General features: G+C 45.0%; 1 protein-coding gene across 5 annotated transcripts in view; it reads left to right on the top strand.

Moving 5' to 3' along the window:
- P3H2 (prolyl 3-hydroxylase 2) overlaps positions 1–17139 on the top strand; it is a 75124-nt gene that overhangs the window by 13302 nt on the left and 44683 nt on the right. Inside the window, exon 1 of one of the 5 annotated variants that reach the window (XM_074877395.1) lies at positions 9891–9994. The exons of the other annotated variants lie outside the window; for them this stretch is intronic. The gene's annotated coding sequence lies outside the window, so the exon portion shown is untranslated. Of the gene's footprint in view, positions 1–9890; positions 9995–17139 lie in introns of those variants that run through there. 5 annotated transcript variants of the gene reach the window in all.

Here is a 17139-nt window from a genome sequence, read left to right as displayed (position 1 = left end):
GCAGTGGTTTGAAGAGGACAAAGCTTGTACCTCCCCAGCTGCCTGGGATGTGCAGAGGAGGGTTTCAGTTTTGGCAGCTGGACTCTCCAGTGTGATAGCTGAAGCTCTGGGAGTTGAACTATTCTATGATTCTTTGAATGTTCCCAAGCTCAGGTCTGACCTTAACAAAAGATATTTCCCCATCTTGGGGGACTCATTCCAGCCTGATTACTGTTTGGGTTTTAGATGTTCAACAAAACAGTCCCTGGAAAATGACTTTTGCACTGTAACACAAGGCTTCCTGCAGTGGTGTTTTTAACTCCAAATCATTGTTATTTTAATCAGTGTAGTTCTGTTTTCCAAATCTGGTTTTGGATCCTTGCTGTGAAATCTAGCTAGATTATAGACTCCTTAGTAAACCATTTTTAGCCTCTAATGTTTTTTGAATCAAACCAAACCAGGTTGAGAGACCTGAATAATCATTTGCCTGGACTTTTTTTTGAAAGTTACAGCACTTAAAGCTGTCACTGACCTGCCAGTAATCAGTGCCTTCAGTTATCTTGGAAAACACAGTGTAGAAACCATACTGTCCTTCATGATGCTTTTGAGAAGTATTAGATAGGAAAGGTTTGCATGTTTCAGGCTTATTGTTTACATTCCTTCTCCTTTGCTGTTATTTTACGTGGTGGATGTTACAGTTCAGCTCCTGAGTGGAATTGTCAGTGAAATCAGGCAATGGAGCTGTGCTCAGAAATGGCTCCAGGTCCTTAGGGATCTTCTGTTCTGCTCTTTGGGGTTGCTTTGATATTGCAGCCAGCCTCTGCTGAAGAGCGAAGTCCTGCTAAGTAGGATTGACAGTTGTGCTCTTGCATGCTCTGGGTGTGCATCATAGGCTCTTCTCACATGCGCAGATATGCATGGAGCTGGGGTGCTGAACAGGAAAACCGTACTGGTGATTGCCTGTTCTGCATGCTGGAGGCAGGAGGGACTGCTCAGATGTGAGAGCCAGCAATGCTTGGCCCTGTGAGTAAGGGATTACTTCACTGGGGTAAGAATGTACTCAAGCCTAGAAAGAAGCATCTTTGGGAAGTGATCAGGATTACTGTGCCAAGTGAAGCAGTACACTAGTGTAGCTATCAGTGCTTCTAGGTGCCATGGTATAGCTGGGTCAATAGTGCATTATCTGAACCACTTCACTGTCCATCTTATTTAAGCTACTTGATGCCAAGTTTGCAGTTAGCCTCTACTACTGAGGGAGGAGAGCTAAGCCCAGAGAGCTGAGCTCTCAACCATACTTAATTTTGCTCTGTTTGCTCTTGGGGCCTGGGGTAGGAAAGGTAGAGCTTGGAGAAAGACAAGGAAGGGAGAAGCTGCTTCTCTTTTCACATTGTTTCCTATGTGCCAGGAGGACCATCAGGCCTTTTGGAGGTTATGTTTGTAGATTCTCCTGTTGCAAACCTGCAGCAGATTTAGGCTGTGCTATACTCTCCCTTTAATGTGTCAGCAAGTTTTGCCTCTGCTCTTACATACACTTAATGCTTTAGCAGTCCTGAGCATGGAGAACTAGATCTGCTTTTACTTGCATTAAGAGTCATAAAGCAGTGCTCAGCTGTCTCTTGCTTCAGAGCCAGGATGCTGCTCAGTGCAAGCAGAGACTTTGTCCTGCCAGTGACCAGTAACAACAGAAGGATGTCAGTGCTAGGGAATTTCAGGCAGAGGTATGTACCAAATGCTGCTGAAATAGCAGGGTTTGGAGCCTCCTGAGTTGCACACTTTGTTCTTGGTCCATCCTGAGGATGACTGCTCTGACTGCCAGACTGCACTGTAAGTTGGTGATGGATTTACCAGAGTGTCCTCACAGGTGTCTGGATTTGAAATCTGGTGATATTAGCAATAAAACTTGCAGTTTTATACTGTGTAATGGCATGGATGTATCTGGCCATTAATCTGAAAGCACTGAGCTGGAGGTTGTTAGCATAAATGGAAGGGAGTGTGACTTCGCTTATGCAGAAAGGAAAAGAGTTAGCTGAGTTGGTACCTATACTTGCTGTGGACTTACTTATATCAGTTCTAATGGCTCAGGGTGATGCCTGATGACTTACTACAGCACAGCAACTGCACTGTGCATTGAACCTTGTGTTTTGAATCCCGTGTGTTGGGTTTTCATTCTGCACAGCACTCAGGTGTGATCTGGCAGACCTCATGCTTATACATGGTCCCAACTGTGTTTTATTTGGGAGTGTGTGACCCAGACAAGTGCTGCTGTGGCCACCAGCAACAGTTTGTGAGGTAGGACAGAAATGGCTGGGTTCAGTCCAGCCCAGCCCTCTGTGTCCTGATTTGCCCATCTGTGGAATGAGTTTGATGTGCAGTAATTACACACCAGCCACTTGGCATTGTTTGGAGAGTGTCAGGTGCACTGCGTGATGTCTGTGCACTGTGAGTGAGCTCCGATGGGAATAGCATGCATAAACAGTAGCAGATTAATTAAAGATGTCCTGTACTGTAAGAGAAAAGCCCAATTATGGAAGCGGTTTTCTCAGTCAATAGTGCTGCCTGGCTTATTAGCAGAGCGTGAGCCAACTGTCCTCTCAGTGGAAACCAGTTGCACAGCAGTATGAATAGTCACAACTGTCCTACATATGAAAGAGGAGACTTACATGACAGCTGTGCAGGTCCAGGACAGGTCACCTTCAGACATGACCCTTCACTAAAGCTCCTTTGCAGGGAGCAGTACAGTGTCTGTGTTTCAGCAGCACAGGACTCCATAGAGCAAACGTTTGTGGTTAGATATTCCTTATTAACTTTGCAGAGATCTTTTTGACTTTGGGACATTCAGTATATTTTTTTCCAGATGTTTTTCCCTGAGCTGCTGCGGCTGCTGTTTAAAGGGCCCTCAAAACCCGATGACATCCCTGGGATCTGGGGGAAATTGAGCATCTCAGATGAGTGGGAGCTCTAAATTATTACCAGGCTGCAGAATAATGGTTCTCCTTGTTTTGGGCCTTTAAAGCCTGATAGGATCACTGTAGGAAATGTGACCCAATAGTTTTTTTTGGAGTGGTTCCTGAGTTACAAACACTTTCTGGTTGGGACCCAGACTGAATCTGGAAAGCCAGCTTCCTTGTCCAGGGGCAACAGCTTTCATTTCACAGAGCAGGATGCATCTGGCTGAGGATGAAAGGTGAAGTGGGGGTCCTCAATGTCCTGAACCCAATCCCATCACCACACCATCCCATCATCACCCCACAAATTCCCCTGGGAATCTGCTCTGCACACCTCTGTATTTTTTTCTGCTGAACCTCATCAGGAAAACCCCTACAAACAGCATGAGCTAGTGAAAGTAGAGTCAGACTCACCTGCATAGCCCAACCAGCTGTCTTGTCCTGTCTGTGGCTGTGCTGCTTGAGGAGAGTTGCTGAGAGTGACTCTCACTTTGCAGCAAGACTTTATCTATTTTTCATATTGCTTTGCTTTAAAAGAAAAAAAAAATCACTGCTGGAAAAATAATTATTTCAACATCCATTGAGAGTTTTTTTGAAAGCTGCTATTCTGCTTAATTTCAAATCCATGGAGTGAACTGTAATTTCAGCTCTGGAGCATGTTTCAGTTTGTCTTCCTCCCGTGGGAGAGTCAAAAGAGAAATGTGAGAAAAGTGGGGCAGGGAACAGAAATGGCAGAGTTATCAGGGGAAACAAGTCAGTGTCAAATGTGCTTGGAGGAGGAGGTCATGGAAATGCTGTTGTGTTGCCAGGCACTCACCTGTTGCAAGTTTTGAGGAGGATGAGTAGTGATGGGTTCGTTTTGTTTTGAAAGGAAGAACTTTCAAAAAGGTTGGATTCGAACTTTTTTGTGCAGAAAACTGTAGCAAGAGTTTGTGCTGTCACCAAAGCAGCCAGGCAGGATCTACTGCATCTGGGAAAGAGGAGCTCATGGTCATATCTCACAGGGTCTCGACCCTGTGCAAAGCAAACAGCTGTCATTCACATCTTTTAAGTCATCAAGTATCTTGTCTGTGTCACGGTTTTGAAGGCTGTCTTGCTTTGCTTCCACTCCGGTAAAGCCTGTGTGCCAGGTGTCTGGCAAAGCCAACACTGTGGCATGAGGGATTAGTCTTTCTCCCCAGGTCCTCCAGGCCAGGTATCCAGGGAGGTTTAACCAGGGTTGCTGTCAGGTAGTGAATGTCAGGATTTCTCATCACTGAAGCATGTCCATGCTATTTTTTTGTTGTTTTTGGTCTAGATCCCACTAGAAGTTTTCATATTTATAATATAACCTTTCTTTTGTAGCGCATTAGGCTTCAGCAGCAAGCATAGACACATTTCTTTTCTGAACTACCGTTACATGTATTGTTACAGAAGAAAATTTGCAATGGAGCTGATTGGCCTTTTGATGGCTCCCAGGTTAGCAATTGCGAGCATCTTAACCTGTTCATAAACACCCTTTCTACTGCAAAGTGAGGATTTCCAGGAGCTTTCAGCCTTTGCTTAAGTGTGGATACACTTATGTGGCATGTGATTGCAGTACCCCAGACTCTGCTTTACCTGAGACATACGTCTTTGTATCCAGTTACACAAGTGTTAGTATATTAAACTGCTCTGTGATGTCTTGTGCAGGGAGTCTTGTTGATTTGGGAGATCTCAGAGCTTGCTTGTGCATACACGCTCATGTGCACTCATGGGTGCAGAGCTTCAGGAAAGAAGATAGCAGTTATATTCTTTGAATCCTTCAGAGTTCCCCACTGGAAGAAAACTTGGCAAAAATACGGCATCCTGAATTTGTAAATGTTTTCTTCTTTATTCGCATTTGCTCATATCCCCAGAGAAATGAAGTCATTTATTTGATTTGCCCTGCTGCTTCACACTCCTACTTATGAATGGTAGGGAAAAAGACTGGGAGTATGAATAGCCTGGCCGCATGTGGTTTTGAAAGACGTGTTCGCTTGCACATTAGTGTCCGAATAGAGTAGCTGGCTCTGAAATCCTATCAGTAAGGCTTTTGAGTAACTTAAAACCTTTCTAGTAGATGCTTAGAATTTCTTCCACTCTGACATTGTGTAAGCCCTTGTTGAAGTTTCATTACCTCAGTAACCACAGAAAAGCAGCCAGCCTTTTCACTGAAACCTCTCCACAAAGGTCTGGATTCATTTTTTTTTTTTCCTTTTTCCTTGAATGCAGAGCACAGCTTATTGTAGTTTAAATACAGGGTAGAAGGCCAAGATCACATATGGATCTGGGTGGCAGTTGTGCTAAAGATGGAGGATGAATGTGTCTTGTCCCCTGGCTACCTCTGTGCAACTCTGCACTAAATATGGAAAATGACCCGTATAATTTTCAACATAAGTAGGATATTCAGTGCTTTCTTTAGAGTAGCTTATAAAAGACCAACCCCAAACAGCTGCTGTTTCATGGGCCGTTCTTGGTATTTTCCTTGCTTTAAATAACTCAAGAGCTTTGTCTTGTGCTTTGGTGGGAGCTTTCCTCACTTTCTCTCTAGAAGGTGTTCCAGAGGCTCATGTGTTGCCTCAGTGGTTTGCCACTGAGTTAGCAGGACATCGTGCTGTGGGCAGTCACAAGATTTCTCTGTCGCTCTCTCTTCTGGGTGCAGGTTTCCTGGTAGAGGGACTTCAGCCACCCCACGAATGACACATGTTCTCCTCAGTGTGAGCATCCCCTTCCTGTGTTCACCACCAAGCCCCATCAAGGTTCCTTCCAACCTGACTCCTGCTACTGGTAACGTAGACCAGAAGAGTTACCGAGGAACAAAGAAATGTATTTTTTTTTCCCAGCTTTTTTTCTCAGCTGGTTTCATACCAGGAGACAGTGACAGTGTATGCCACTGCTATGTAGAGAGCCTAAAATCTTCTCTTAAAAATTTTAGGCAAACCTCTGCCAGCAGCCAATATATGGAGCTGCTGAGGACTTTTTCTTGCTATGGGATACTGCTAGGACTTGGGAAAGATTATAATTTTTGCCTTTTTTCCCCCCTTTTTTTTGGAGTGGCCTGACCCCAAACAATTGAAGTCAATGATAAACTGTCGAGTGAAAAGGTTTTTTATTTGAACCCCCTGAACTCTCAAGTTCAATCTGGTCAACTTCCACTTGCCGACATTTGGAGAGAGGCAAAGGAAAAGATCTTTTTAGATACCAGGCAATGCATTATATGTGTCTCCACAGACGCTCTCATTTTCAGGTTTTTTTATTCAGACACCTATAAAATTAAGGGATTATTTTCATTGGCACAAGATCATGCCTATTTTCAGAAGCATCCAGAGCAGTTACTGCTGCTGGGGGGAATCGGTGCCAGGCAGCTGCTCTTCATTTTTAGGGAATTTAAGAAAAGTTCATAGTGCTTAGCTGGTGTTTTATGTTTAGTAAAACCTCTGTTTTCTCCCTCGGAGGTTCATTAATCACATTATTTGTTGCTTAAGCATCAAGGTAGCAATCAGACAGAAATTACTGATGTTATTTGCTCATATCTGATACAAAGTTGTTGGAGAACGAAAAAAAGATGAGAAGACTTCTCAGTCCTGAGAAAGAAAAGCTGTTACTTCTGTCTGTGCTGTGGGGTGTCCAAGGCAAGAAGCTTACCTTAGCTGAGCAAATAAGTACACAAAGCTCATCTAACAGCTTTGCTCTTTCACAGTGGTGATGGCTTTTTTTTTCTCCAGCTAATTTTTTTGTGTGTAATCTGCAACTGAGCCAATGTGCAGTTCTGCTCTGTGCTAGCAGATGGGATGCTCAGAGCCAGCAACAGGCATACAAACTTCTGGAGATGATGGACTTCCATCTCAAAGAGTCTGCAGTGCTTGCACTGTTGTGGGAGATAAATTATTGAGAGTGTACAAGTTCAGCAAGGTGAAAGGAGGAACAAGAGTTCCCTGCTCTGGGTTTGTGCCTGTGGACAGAATCTGCTGGGCATCAGACACCCACCACCCCAATAAAATGAAGAGATATGAAGAGACTAGAAGTTTGATCAGGTGCTTTGCCACAGAGCACACCATGACTTGTTAGAATTTTTCAATTTGGAAGACTAAAAGGCCTCAGTAAATTGCCTTCAACAGAAAATGAAAAATCAAGAAACAAAAAGCAGTGTATGACAGAAGGGTAGCAATGGCAAATGGACTGACAGGGCTGCTCTGTGCCCTGCTCTGGACAGCGTGGGTCTCTCCAATGACTGAAGTCCATCCCTCTTGCTTAATTTTAAAATTAATTTCAGTCATGGAGGTACAACTGTTCAAACTCATGTACAGGTGGGAGGTTTTTCTCTACACATTTTCATTGCAGATAACTGCAGAAGGAAGAAGGCTTCACTGCGCTGTGGGGATCAGGCTGAACTCTGTGTGCTGGCAGGCAGACAAGAATTATCTGTTTGTTAGGAAGCTGTGAATGTTTGATCTAAACTTGTTGTGGGGCAACAGGTGTGAATTGCTGCCTGCAATTCATGTTGGGTTTCTTCTGTATCTCCTTCCCACACCAGATGCTATCTGGTTCATCAGCACAGCCACTTGTTTCCACCCTGTGCTTCTGCTTAGACCTAGCCAAATGCACAAGTAGGGTGTAAGGGGGAAACAACTCTTGGGCTTTCCTTAATATTCCCAAGACAGAGGTTTGCCACGTCTTTCAGTGGATGCTGATGTTGCCACTGGGTCCCTCTCTGGCTGTCTCAAGCGTGACATGCAGTAGACAGGGCAATGAAAACCATTTTACCATAAAATCTATGGTGCTGAAGCTGCTTCCCTGAGACAGCTGACGTTTCACACTCCCTACTGAGAAAGTCTTGCTGTAATCTGCTAGATAAGGGAAGTATTTTTATTTCACCTCCCTTTCACCTCTGAATACGCTGCTTGCTAAGAATCTGGCTCTACCACAACTGCACATTTTTGCAAGGGGAGGAGGAGGCTCTCGGTTACCACAGATGCTGGTCTTACCCCCTTACAGCTTGCTGAGTCAAGCAGATGCAGCCCAGAGATGATATAGGTTGCATCTCAGACTTCCCAGGTTTTTCCACCCTTGCAGACCTCCCAGTTAGTCATTATGGTTTCAGCTAAAAATAGAATTAAGGGATTTGATTCATCCTTCAGGGAAAGAGCAGAGGAAGGACCTGGATTTTCATGTCTTTTCCATTCAGGAGCATGGTTGATCCTATGACTTCAGGAGCTCATCACCTGAAGCCCTGCAGCGTATGGAATCTGGGAACTGCTCTCAGCAATTAGCCCCTCACTGAGATATGGGGATTGCTGTACTGGTTCTGTGACAACAGAAGCGACACTGAATAGGTCAGAGTAGAAATAACTAACATGGCTTTGCCTGGAAAGTCACAGAATGGACCAAACTCTCACTGAGAGCCATTTGGTTACAACATTTTGACACTAGGAGCCTGCAGTTTGGTGTCTTGTCCTGTAGGAGAGCAACTAAGTAAGTTTTCAGAAGCTCTGAGTACTGACAGCTGCCACGAACCTCACACTGAAGTTTCAGAGGCAGATGTTGGCATTGCCCTCTTGCAGAGCTGATCGCCTTCCTGCTTCAGCCTTGGGGATTCAGGACACTTTCTGGCTGTGATGCTGACTGCTGTGGCACCTGGAGCTGGGAAACATTGCTGGGCTGGGAAGTTACTGTGATGCTGATTCAGAAAGGTAGATGGAGAAGATGCTAGAAGATGCCTATATCATGACATTTGCCCGAAAGAGATTGTTTCCGGGAAGAGAGTTGCTATGCTTCTTTCACAACTTGTTATAAGCAACCAGCCTGGAGTGGAGCCTGGAAAATGTAGCAAGTCATGGGCTTTTTAGTTCTTGGTTGTGCACAGCTTCTTCATCTTGGCCCTTGAGAAAGAGCAGAGCTCTAGTTTATTTTCCAGCTCACAGCCAAGGCAGACTAGTCTCATGGAAACTGGATGCTTGCAGAAGAAAAACGTAGAGGGTGCTAGTTTGTTTTTGCCATTTATCTTGCTGGAGAAGAGGAGGTGAAGGATTGGAAATGAGACAGGTCTATCATCCCCTGATTAATGTGAATTGTCTAGTGTGTTTTGGGATGAATCCCAGTTTCCTTTGGTTATTTTTATCCTAAAAGGTGTGAAGTGCTAATCTGAATTCCATCAAGTGACTTGTTGATGCTTCTCACGCAATGGATGCTTCCACTGAAATGTCTCAACATGAGGAAACAATCAGAGCCTCTATGGGTGCTCCTGGGGAGAGCCGTAAATTAGGCTGAAGCTTGAGGTACCAGCCGAGGAGAAGGCTGATGAAGGCAGTAGTGCACGAGTGGCTGCCAGCCTGTGTCTGATGCACTGATCTTGCAATACAGATTGATTTTCTGCTCCTGTGTTTTCAAAGATAGCCATGACATCAGTCAAGCAACTTTTTTTCATCTTCCTCTTTCCCAGGTCTATACCGTAGGGTGCCAAGAAGCGGCACAGAATCAGAGGTGACACCCTTCCGGGCCAACACAGGGCTTCTTTGACTTCTGGTTTCAGGAGAAGGCAGAGTTGGAAGAGAAGCAGTTTCCCATCTGGAATTTCCTGTTTGGGTGTTGGGAAGGTTGTTAGGGATTCCGATCTTAATTAGGAATTTTCTGTTTCAATTAAGATCCCTTCCTGATAAACTCAAGCCCTATACCAGATGTGTCATAAACTCTTCCCTGCAATTCTGCTCCTTTGAAGCTCCATGCAGTAACAGGCTATGGACATGTGGTGCAAAAACTACATTTGGATTTTCTAGTGAGAAAACCTATTTATCCCAGCATTTTTGTTATTGCTGTTGTTACTCTTAGTAACATTGTGTGCACTAGAAAACAGATGATTAATGGTATGATGGGAGGGGGAGATTTGTTTTTGTTTTTTGTTTTTAGGCAACTGACACAAGAGCTGCTGTATCCAGTTAGAATAAAGGTCCCTAAGAGTGGCCGGCACTGGGCTCTCACAGAATGACAGAAGAACAGCGAAAATGTTGTGATACTTGCCTCAAGTGCTCACCCAGCCTCCAGAACTGGTGGCTGTGGGACAGCCTAGATCTGAGGTTGGTGTCTGTGCCTGTGATAGCCTCCACTGGACTTTATGAATTTTTCTGGTTGCTTTTGACCTTTCATACAGGTTTTGCATCCACTGCCCCTTCAAAGTGTAATGATGCTCTGCAGGAAGACTTGCCACCTTGCCTTTGGTCTGACATTGTCACCTCCTTTCTCTGGCTGTCCCTCATTGTAATGTATTTATTTATTGGTGATTCAGTCAACTCCTTCAGAAGTCTAAAAGTTCTTGAAAAAACAATTTAAAAAAAGGAGCCAGTGACACTGTGTAGGTGATGCTATTTAAATTACCCTTTCATGCAGATGATTGTCATATAGATTTCTGTGCCATATTAATATTGTGTACTTGTGTGTGAGAAGGAGGCAGGATGGGGATGTTGGTGGGGTGGAGGGGTCACAGGACAGTATAAGAAAATCAAAATGCCAGGAGAAGGCTCTGCAGTCCACCTGACACACCCGCAACAGGGTCTGCTGGGGGCTGGAACTGGGCAAGTTCAGAGCACAAATAGGGTGTTTATTTTCATATTAAGGGCAGTTGATCTTTCAGAAATTGAAATTAATTCTCAAAAATCATAGATCTGTATGAATGTCGGGTTGGGAGGCACTTAAAAAACCTACCTAGTCCAGCCATCTGCTATGAAATAGGTACATGCCAGATAATTTATCAGATGTGTTTTTAAAATCTTCCTGAGAAGGAGAATCCCAAATTCCCAAAGGAAAATGACCTTGAAGTTGGGATTTTTTTTCCCTGATACCTAGATAAACATTTTTGCACACTACAAACTAAGCCAATGGATAGACCCTGTCTCCTTATCACCTTTCTTTTTATATATCAGCCTTTTATATATTTGAAGGCTGTTTTCAGCTCCCCTCTCAGATTTTTTTAATTCTAGCTTGAGAAAACCCACTACTTGCAGCCCTCCCTCCTGGACCAGACCTTCCAGAGCCATTTTATCTCTCTCTTCCGTCCTGCTCCCACCCCAACTCTGCTGGACTCTGTTTAGCTTGTGTTTACTTTTCCCAAAGCGTAGACTTTGCATTTCTTGCTGCTCATGTCCTGCAGTGGGACTGCAAAGACTGGTGTTATTGTGAGATATGCTGTTTGCAAGAGCAGCCCACATTCTTCAAGTTATTCTAGAACTTACATTTCTGCAGAAATCAGATTATTTGCTGTGCAGGTGTACCCTTTGTGTTTGTAAGTCCAAGGCTGGGTTAAAATGAAAGAGGTATTTTTTCCTGGAGGAGAGTGCTTGTGGAAAGGGCTCTTCCTACTGAGGGACCTGTCACAGATGCAGACCAAGGGGGAGATGACGCCTACTTGAGAATGCTGACAGCATGTGCAGATGAGCAGATGTTTCAGAGGTGATAGGACGGACAAAGGCAGCATTTCCTGTTAGAGATGGTTAATTTGCTGAGGAAGTTGGATTCAGGGCCAAAAGAGCAAGAGCAGAAGACTCCTGTGGGTGGTTTCTTGTGGTATTTTTCCAGAGAAGATGCTGATTTAATACTTCCTGTTGTTCAGTGTTGTAGTGGGATTCTTCAGTTCCCAGGGCAAGAGAGTTCATGGTGCTGAGCCCTTGCTTAGTGGCGTGCAGTGCAATGGCCGCACGTGCTCTGCCGTGCCAGCAGTCGTGGGAGATGCTCGATGCCTCTGCCTCTGTCAATCAGGTTGGAAAACACTCTAGACTGAGAGCAGGGGCAGGGCTGCAGGGTATTGTTCTGGAAGCAGATGGCTTTCAGGGAGCCTCCTGCCTTGCTGGGAGCTGGTTGACAGGATAAGGTCATAGCACACGGTCTGAGCCAGCTACACAGCACCATGAAGCTACAGCTAGTGTTGAAGACAGTTAGTTCCTTAGTGTTCTACTGAGTCGCCTGTGGTCACCCTTATAAGCAAATTCCCCTCCACTGGATAATGAATTATTAGATCCAGACAGAGGAAGTCTCTCATCATTCTCTTCTGAGGTAACTCAGATTCTTTGTAAATTAACTTTTACGCAAACTGGAAGCACAGGATACATCAACAGTGGTTAAGAATCTCCTCCAAGTAGTACTGAAGTGGATGGAAACTGGATATAGGTCCGATTGCTATGCCAAATTCCAACTACTCAAATTGGGTAGCTGACTTTCTGCTTTCCTGTATCCCATGTCAGATGTAAACATCAATAAGCAGCTCAATCCATTCGTCTCTATTACAGTCATGTCTGTGGATAAGGCCATACAGAATATGTGCTCCTTCAGGCCAAAGCTCTTAGATGAGCTCTCTTTAGAAAACTGGAGATGTGTTTTCCACCTTCCCCCCCTCACTCTGTTACCTCTGACTCCAAAGAGAGCTGATAACCTGTCTTCCCCTCATACTGGCTTCATACTTACCATAAACTGCTGATAGGCAGTAGCAGACCAGTCCCTAAGTGTGCTGTCACTCTGCAGGTCATCATCCTTCACCATTGCAAAAGAGCAAAAGTGATAGGTGTCTGATACCATTTGCTCTTAATACATATACCACCCTGTAGTATTGATTTTGAACAGCTTTACTTATACCCTTTTTATTCTGTTTGCATTTGGTTTTACCAGAGTTAGAGTTCTAGTTAAAAACTGTAGAATTTTAATTGCCCTTTCCTCTTGCCTTGCCTTTCCTCTTGCCTTGCCTTTCCTCTTGCCTTGCCTTTCCTCTTGCCTTGCCTTTCCTCTTGCCTTGCCTTTCCTCTTGCCTTGCCTTTCCTCTTGCCTTGCCTTTCCTCTTGCCTTGCCTTTCCTCTTGCCTTGCCTTTCCTCTTGCCTTGCCTTTCCTCTTGCCTTGCCTTTCCTCTTGCCTTGCCTTTCCTCTTGCCTTGCCTTTCCTCTTGCCTTGCCTTTCCTCTTGCCTTGCCTTTCCTCTTGCCTTGCCTTTCCTCTTGCCTTGCCTTTCCTCTTGCCTTGCCTTTCCTCTTGCCTTGCCTTTCCTCTTGCCTTGCCTTTCCTCTTGCCTTGCCTTTCCTCTTGCCTTGCCTTTCCTCTTGCCTTGCCTTTCCTCTTGCCTTGCCTTTCCTCTTGCCTTGCCTTTCCTCTTGCCTTGCCTTTCCTCTTGCCTTGCCTTTCCTCTTGCCTTGCCTTTCCTTCCCTGTCCTGTCCTTAAAGTTCATTTGTTTATGGCTGATGACATTTTGTCAGCCTTCCAAGCAGCAAGTAGTGCTTGGCGGGGTGATACTGAGACTGCGTGGGCCAAAAATTATAAGTACCTTGGAATTAAGGTTGTATGCTCCCAATTTCAGCATTTATAGGGGAAAAAGTATTGCTTCATGTTACAGAAGGAAAGTGGAAGAAGTGAAGAAAATCCAGTGCTTCAAGCAAGGGTTCATCCAAGAAAGGAATCCAAACAAGTGCTGTCAGCTTGTGGCCTCTACAGAAAGGCAATTTCGTAAGAGGACGTGAGCTCTGCAATGTACTCCTGTGTCTGAGACTTGGCTCTGCTGCTGCTGGGATATGGGGAGAAGGGGCCAGTGATAACTTGAAGATGCTCTTTCCAAAATGAGGAAGCCTCCTCATGAAGAGGGATTAGATGACAAGGGCCCTTCACACTGATTAGGTAAAGATGTGGGGAGGAGATGGACAGAAATGGGTGTCTTCCATAGATGACCTCTGAGAGTGGTGACAAATCATGGAGAGGAGGGTGCATGCAGAAGGTCCAATCTGGAAAGTGTTTTCCTGTAAATTCTGGATTGCAATGAAACCTAGGTGGGAGGAGGGCACGTGTATGTGTGACATTTAGCCTGTGGAGTTTTGGGGCACTCCAAGGTCATTCTGGAGTGTTGACTACCTGGATTTATCCCTTCTCACCAAGTGCAAGCCTGTGCTCCACAGTGTCTCAGTGCCTCACTTACAAAATGAAGCTTGTAGCCATAGATAAATTAATTATATTTGGAAAGTCTCATAATGCATACATATTAAAAAAGGGCAGATACAAACCCGCATAAAATTCTGTGTGAGAACTGTTGGAAAGAAATTTTAGTAGGAGATGAGCAGTGAGTTGGGGGAGAGATGATGGGTGGGGATTATGGAAGAGTTGAACTGATATGTTCCTACTTTGTTAATTGAAAAAAGATTCTGGGGAAAAAAAGCACAGTAAATTTATATCAGGAGCTGGACACCAGTATTTAAATACCCGCTTTGGTTTTGCCCTATGGTGTGAGATAGCAACCCCATTCAGCAATATGTTCTAATTAATGTGTCAGTTCTCTCCTCTGGAACACAGAGATCAAAGGTTTTTAGAAAATGCTTCCTTCTCACATGGAGGGCTATTCTTAGTATTATTTTTGGAACTGGGGTTACCAGAAGTTTTCCAGGAAGAAAATTGCAAATCTCTGCTCCATAGGCCATCTGCTTAATTTCTTTTTTTTATACATGAGACATTTTGGAGCCTGTATGTAATCAGACAGTCGTGTTGACTGATTCTGGCGTGTCGCAGAACAAACACCTTGTAGCCTGGACCAGATGTGGGGAGGCTAATGAGGTGTCTGTAACCAGAGTGTGAAAACCTGAAGCTGCAGCAAAGGTTTGGAATTTGATACCTCTTGAGGTAATGGAAATTAGTGCTTTAGGCAGAAGAGAGAGTGCAGATTTTGGGAAAAGTGCTGTTAAAGGCAATGAAGCAGTACAGGAATTAGAAATGAGGGATATTACCTTGAGAGCTGAAGACTGGCTAGAAAGTGAGGTCCCTGGAGAAGCTTTCATGATGCTTCTTTATATTTGATTTTTTTTGATTGTCGAGAAAACACAGCTTGCAAACATGTAATTTAATTCCATAGTCTGCTTTCACCTGGAGCATGATTTTGTATCTTGCACTGAGAGCCTGAGCAATGCTTGTGGGGATTGTGATCTGAGTCTCTGCACAGGGTGTGTAGCATGGCAGTGGGTTCTGGTTATGGGCTGTGAGTTGTGACACATAGCCACTTCTCCCCACTGGTCACATGTAGATGGAAGTGGGGATGGCTAGAAAAAGAGACTCTTTTGGAAGCTACCAAGGGATGCTGGATTTTCTTCTGCCTTGGCAGGAGCAAGAAAGCTCAACTTTCCAGCTGTGTGCAGTCCCCTCAGATCACTATCACTCATTTGATGTGTTTGTCCTTCAGCCCTTTAACTCAGAACTGTTCGTGACCATATTTTTTGCTTCACTTGATCTTTTCGCATCTTCCTTGGAGTGTGACAGCCTGTTGGGCAGCACAAGTGGCAAGAGCAGAACTAGCCGGTCTCATAGCTGGAGATGTGGCTTTGCCTTGACCCCACTGATCCTTGGATCCTGAAATGCACATGATGGGGCATGTCCCACCCATCCCTGGATAGCTGGGAGTCTGCATGCCATCACCTCAGAGCTCAGGCAGGTCCTCCATGCTCCCAGTGCCCATCACCTCCTTGGGAACTGAACCCAGAGAGTGGTACCAGATGGGTACCAGGTGGGACAGATGGGACAGCCTGTGGAGAGCAGGACATGCAGTGCATGTGGTTGCCCATGTTGGTGGAACCAGGGCTATCCAGTGAGGTGACTTTTAATCTGGAACTTGCTATTTGGTGTTTCCAGTGATTTCAGGCTGTAAAGCCCTCCCCATTCCCAAGGGTGGGATTCCTGCCCTGGCAGCTGTGCTCTCAGCGTAACGTGAGTGTTGAGGGCTGGACTGTGGAGAAGCTGCTTGGGGCTGTCCTGCAGCTGCCAAGCTCCCCTCAGGTCTGCAAAACTGCATTTAATTTTGAATGCAGAATTTTTATGGTGACATTCTCCTAAAATAGCAAGGAATGTTTTATCACTCCTTGGAAATACAGGGAAAACCCACATAGCTTGGGGTATCTTGCTAGCACCCAGGCATTGCATGTGTTACCACTATCTAGGCAGATAGAATTAACTATTTTAAATCATCCTTCTTAGTTTAGGGCTTTTGCTTTCCTTTTGGACAGGACTCTTCATTTATCTTCCTTTGGGAAACTCCATATGTTTGTTTTTCTCTGGCCTGTTTGGCATGTTGAAGCAAAATGATGTGATTGACCTTTATGGTTACAGATGAAGCCGAGTTTGCAATCCTCATTAATTTAGGATAGCTGCAGAAAAATCTCAGAAGCACTATAGATATTACAGATGAAAGCGGAAGCTGAATGGCTTGAAGACGTTCAGCACTTTGGAAATTTGTAAACACTCAGCTGAGAGAGAAGTGGAGCATGTGTGTGTGATATACTGGGTGTCCTTGGCAACCTTCGCTCTCATAGAAGCAGAGGAGGAACAACCATTACTTTTTTTAAAAAAAAACCCAGGAAATCTTTTAAAATTTTGCTTGTGGCTTCCCTGAACACATAGATTAGATGGCCTTGCTCTTATATACCAGTGAAGGCTGAAGGCATGGAGAGGCGACAAAGGAGGCGCAAGCATGGCGGTGCTGCCCGTGCCGGTGTGGCTGTTGCATGTGGCTGCTTCCCTGTGGATCAGAGCCGGAACCGTGGTGCCTTGGACGCCGTCCTCCAGGCATTGCTTACTTTGCAGCTGCTGAATGCTGTCTGTGGGAGAGTCGCTCAGCATTTTTCTCAGGGATTTTGGAACGTGTTTTCAGCACCACGTGGATCACATGAAGTCCCCGGTTCCCACTGGAGTGAGGAGGAAAGCTGGGTGCAATTCCCTGCCGGTGTGAGGGAGTTGTCCCCTTCCCCCTCATCTGCCAGGTCCCTCTCAAGGAGTTTCTGAGGAGGGGGCAGCAATCTCTGAATTCAGCTCCAAAGGACTAGGGAAAAAGCCTCTCTGCTATGCAATCTGCTGTAGTAAACGTTAGCCCAGAGCCTGTGGGACAGGCTGGTAAATCCTCCAAGCTCATGCTGAGAGGGACCACTCCATGTAACTGGCTGCATTTGTACAACACTAAATATTCATTGAGGCTGTTCCTGTACGTCTCCCAGGCTCTGGTTTAACCATCAGACAAACCCCTGCTTCTTGCAGCATCCCTGCCTGCTCACCCTGACCCTGAGGAAGTCGAACCTCTAATGGAGTGAAGCCACGGCAGTTCATTCAAAGGTATGGGGTAATTAGTGACATATCAAGCTCCCTCTTTCTGACCCAGTGGTTTGGCACTTTGAACACAGCTGCTGGTTTAATGCTGAAGCCAGCCTTTTCCCAAGGAACAGCAAGCTT

This window comes from Strix uralensis, chromosome 9 (assembly GCF_047716275.1).
Source record: "Strix uralensis isolate ZFMK-TIS-50842 chromosome 9, bStrUra1, whole genome shotgun sequence".
Classification (NCBI taxonomy): Eukaryota; Metazoa; Chordata; class Aves; order Strigiformes; family Strigidae; genus Strix; species Strix uralensis.
This window is presented reverse-complemented; position numbering and strand designations above follow the sequence as displayed.